Source organism: Arachis hypogaea, chromosome 9 (assembly GCF_003086295.3).
Source record: "Arachis hypogaea cultivar Tifrunner chromosome 9, arahy.Tifrunner.gnm2.J5K5, whole genome shotgun sequence".
NCBI lineage: Eukaryota > Viridiplantae > Streptophyta > Magnoliopsida > Fabales > Fabaceae > Arachis > Arachis hypogaea.
In genome coordinates this window covers 44,697,876-44,702,779 of record NC_092044.1, presented here as the reverse complement: position 1 = coordinate 44,702,779, position 4,904 = coordinate 44,697,876, and the positions used below count along the sequence as shown (strand labels likewise).

Genomic DNA, 4,904 nt, shown 5'->3' with positions numbered 1-4,904 from the left:
TTTATTTTCGAAAATCAATTAGTGTTTTTCAAAATGTTTTCAAAATCTTTTACTTGATTTTCGAAAATTACTTCCCCTCTTCTCACATCCTTCTATTTATGAACTAACACTATTCCTTAATGCAAAATTCGAACTCCATCTTCTTTGATAAGTTCGAATTTTCTACTTCTGCCTTCTATTTTTCTTTTCCTCTGACACCTCAAGGAATCTCTATACTGTGACATAGAGGATTCCACATTTTCTTGTTCTCTTCTCCTTCTTATGAGCAGGAGCAAGGACAAAAGCACTCTTGTTGAGGCTGATCCTGAACCTGAAAGGACCTTGAAGCGAAAGCTAAGAGAAGCCAAGGCACAACTCTCTGTAGAGGACCTAACAGAAATCTTCAAAGAAGAAGAACCCATGGCAGCCGAAAATAACAACAATGCCAACAATGCAAGGAAGGTGCTGGGTGACTTTACTGCACCTACTCCCGACTTCTATGGGAGAAGCATCTCTATCCCTGCCATTGGAGCAAACAACTTTGAGCTCAAGCCTCAATTAGTTTCTCTAATGCAACAGAATTACAAGTTCCATGGACTTCCATTGGAAGATCCTCATCAGTTTTTAGCTGAGTTCTTGCAAATCTGTGACACTGTCAAGACTAATGGGGTTGACCCTGAGGTCTACAGACTTATGCTATTCCCTTTTGCTGTAAGAGACAGAGCTAGAATATGGTTAGACTCACAACCTAAAGAAAGCCTGAACTCTTGGGAAAAGCTAGTCAATGCCTTCTTGGCAAAGTTCTTTCCACCTCAAAAATTAAGTAAGCTTAGAGTGGAAGTCCAAACCTTCAGACAGAAGGAAGGAGAATCCCTCTATGAAGCTTGGGAAAGATACAAACAATTAATCAGAAAGTGTCCCACTGATATGCTTTCTGAATGGAGCATCATTGGAATTTTCTATGATGGTCTCTCTGAACTATCCAAGATGTCTTTGGATAGCTCTGCTGGAGGATCTCTTCATCTGAAGAAGACGCCTTCAGAAGCTCAAGAGCTGATTGAAATGGTTGCAAATAACCAATTCATGTACACTTCTGAAAGGAATCCTGTGAACAATGGGACCAATCAGAAGAAAGGAGTTCTTGAGATTGACACTCTGAATGCCATACTGGCTCAGAATAAAATATCGACTCAACAAGTCAATATGATTTCTCAAAGTCTGTCTGGAATGCAAAATGCACCAAGCAGTACTAAGGAAGCTTCATCTGAAGAAGAAGCTTATGATCCTGAGAACCCTTCAATAGAAGAGGTGAATTACATGGGAGAACCCTATGGAAACACCTATAATCCTTCATGGAAATCATCCAAATCTCTCATGGAAGGATCATAGAGACCTCAACAAGGTTTCAACAACAATAATGGTGGAAGAAACAGGTTTAGCAATAGCAAGCCTTTTCCATCATCTTCTCAGCAACAGACAGAGAGTTCTAAGCAGAATACCTCTGACTTAGCAACCATGGTCTCTGATCTAAACAAAACCACTCAAAGTTTCATGACTGAAACAAGGTCCTCCATTAGAAATTTGGAGCGGATAATTTGTACGCTTTTTGGCATTGTTTTTAGTATGTTTTTAGTATGATCTAGTTAGTTTTTAGTATATTTTTATTAGTTTTTAGTTAAAATTCACTTTTCTGGACTTTACTATGAGTTTGTGTGTTTTTCTGTGATTTCAGGTATTTTCTGGCTGAAATTGAGGGACCTGAGCAAAAATCTGATTCAGAGACTAAAAAGGACTGCAGATGCTGTTGGATTCTGACCTCCCTGCACTCAAAGTGGATTTTCTGGAGCTACAGAAGCCCAATTGGTGAGCTCTCAATGGCGTTGGAAATTAGACATCCTGGGCTTTCCAGCAATATATGAAAGTCCATACTTTGTCAAAGATTTGATGGCCCAAACCGGCGTTCAAAGTCACCCTCAGAATTCCCAGCGTTAAACGCCGGAACTGGCACAAGAATGGGAGTTAAACGCCCAAACTGGCATAAAAGCTGGCGTTTAACTCCAAGAAGAGTCTCTACACGAAAATGCTTCAATGCTCAGCCCAAACACACACCAAGTGGGCTCGGAAGTGGATTTTTATGTCATTTACTCATCTCTGTACACCTTAGGCTACTAGTTCTCTATATATAGGACCTTTTACTATTGTATTTAGAGCTTTTGATCATGTTTTTATGATTGAACCCTCTTTGGGAGGCTGGCCATTCGGCCATGCCTAGACCTTGTTCTTATGTATTTTCAACGGTGGAGTTTCTACACACCATAGATTAAGGTGTGGAGCTCTGCTGTACCTCGAGTATTAATGCAATTACTATTGTTCTTCTATTCAATTCCGCTTGTTCTTGTTCCAAGATATCACTTGTTCTTCAACTTGATGAATGTGATGATCCGTGACACTCATCATCATTCTCACCTATGAACGTGTGCCTGACAACCACCTCCGTTCTACCTTAGATTGGGTGAATATCTCTTGGATTCCTGATACACGATGCATGGTTGATCGCCTGACAACCGAGTGCTCGCCTGACAACCGAGCCAGCCATTCCGTGAGATCAGAGTCTTCGTGGTATAGGCTAGAACTGATGGCGGCATTCAAGAGAATCTGGAAGGTCTAACCTTGTCTGTGGTATTCTGAGTAGGATTCAATGATTGAATGACTGTGACGAGCTTCAAACTCCTGAAGGCGGGGCGTTAGTGACAGACCCAAAAGAATCACTGGGTTCTATTCTGGCCTGATTGAGAACCGACAGATGGATAGCCGTGCCGTGACAGGGTGCGTTGAACATTTCCACTGAGAGGATGGGAGGTAGCCACTGACAACGGTGAAAAACCCTTGCATAAGCTTGCCATGGAAAGGAGTAAGAAGGATTGGATGAAGACAGTAGGAAAGCAGAGAGACGGAAGGGACAAGCATCTTCATACGCTTATCTGAAATTCCTACCAATGAATTACATAAGTATCTCTATCTTTATCTCTATGTTTTATTCGTATATCATCATTCATATCCATTTGAGTCTGCCTGACTAAGATTTACAAGGTGACCATAGCTTGCTTCATACCAACAATCTCTGTGGGATCGACCCTTACTCGCGTAAGGTTTATTACTTGGACGACCCAGTACACTTGCTGGTTAGTTGTGCGAAGTTGTGTTTATGCCATGGTATTGAACACCAAGTTTTTGGATTCATCACCGGGGATTATTAGTGTTGTGAAAAGTATTGATCACAATTTCGTGCACCACACACCAAAACAATTTAAGGGAGAATGAAAACACATTTTCATTTAAAAACACATTTTCACCTCTTGCATAATGCTAGCTCCAAGCAACCAAACAAATTATTCAACTATTTAACTGCTTTCTAGTTTTAATTCCATAACCTTTAGCAAGGACAGAAGGTTTCACATATGGTTAACTTGTTGCATCAGAGGCTATGGCAAACAATTAAGTTTGGTGTTCCCACACCAAAATAAATCCAAGAGCCACACTCAATTTATGCATACTAACCATGTAATTAAGGGCTTGAGAAGCAAGCAACTTTGAGAATTATGCAGGACATGAGTCAACAATTGAAGATATTGTGCATCTTAATTCAAAGAAAACACAACAGAAGGAAGAATCAAAGGGCTGCAACTTCAAAAGTTGTATCTAAACTTAATCCTTGCTGCTGTGAATTGTTTTGAACATGGAAACCATTATATATCCTGCTAAAGTGTTATTCTAATTGCAAGTGAAGTTGTTTGATTAAGTATGCTAAATCTGCATATCGCTTGTCATCCATAACTGAGTTGAATTTTGTTTTGTTTCCCATATGCTTGAATAAAAGAGAATTGTTTGAATTGGAAAGTAAATATCCAATGTTGCATAAGTTAGAATGGAAGTCAATGGTGGTGTATGTGTTTGATTAAATGCATAACTCATGAAATAACTGCTGCATAGTATCATTTTCATTGAAGTGTGAGCTAGCTTGCTGTTATAAAGGTTCTTATCAGTAAAGAAAAATCCATGAGAACAAGAAAATAAATTAGAAAGAAAAGGAAGAAGAAAAAGCCAATGTGGCAAGAAAAACCAAGAATAACGGCTGGACACCAATAGCTTGGACCCTAGGACACATGCCTGTGGTGTTCTTGTACTAGGATATGCTTGGATAAGTAAATTCTGAGGGGTATTTCAAAACCCGGTCACTTAGATCAACTGATTTGGGATGGCCAATTGAAAGTCCACAATAAAGAGCAACTTAGATACAGAACATTTAGTTATCCAAAGAGATGCTGGGCATCAATGATCCTAGGAGAGTGAGCCATGTGTCTGTGGTGAAAGATGTTGAGTAAAAATAAAGCCAAAGGCTACTACTGCAACATTAGACACCAAGCCTCCAAAAGAATAATAAGCTTGTTGAGCAACATGAGAAAAGAAAAGTTAGCAAGGGAGTAATTAAAGAGTAAACCTTATATCAGCAAGTTTAGTAAGCCTTTGAGGAAAGGTGTATATTATGTAACAGCAAACAATAACTTGGGTTGTCATTGTCTGCATAAAAACTCCATAAATCAAGTTCTGCTACATGCATAATAAGGATATAATTGCTCTCCTTGTTCATTTCATTTTCTCTTAGTTTTGATGCTTGCTTGGGGACAAGCAAGATTTAAGTTTGGTGTTGTGATGACAAGTCATCATATACCCATTTTTCAAGCTAATTTCACTTGTTTTATTAGTTTTTATGCACTTTCTTGCATCCTAAGTAAGCGATTTGGAATGAAAATGCATAACTTCTTTAAATCAAGCAACTACCATTAAATTGATGCTAACTCATGAGGTTTGAGCTAAATTTAATTGATTTTTAATTGATTTATAAGCCTTGTGAATTTAGTGATACT

General features: G+C 38.9%; 1 non-coding gene across 1 annotated transcript; it reads right to left on the bottom strand.

Annotated features, from left to right (window-relative positions):
• Positions 1 to 804: 804 nt before the first annotated feature.
• LOC112713541 (small nucleolar RNA R71) lies at positions 805 to 912 on the bottom strand. Its single transcript, XR_003158513.1, has one exon. It is a non-coding gene; the product is annotated as a small nucleolar RNA R71 (small nucleolar RNA).
• Positions 913 to 4,904: the final 3,992 nt, after the last annotated feature.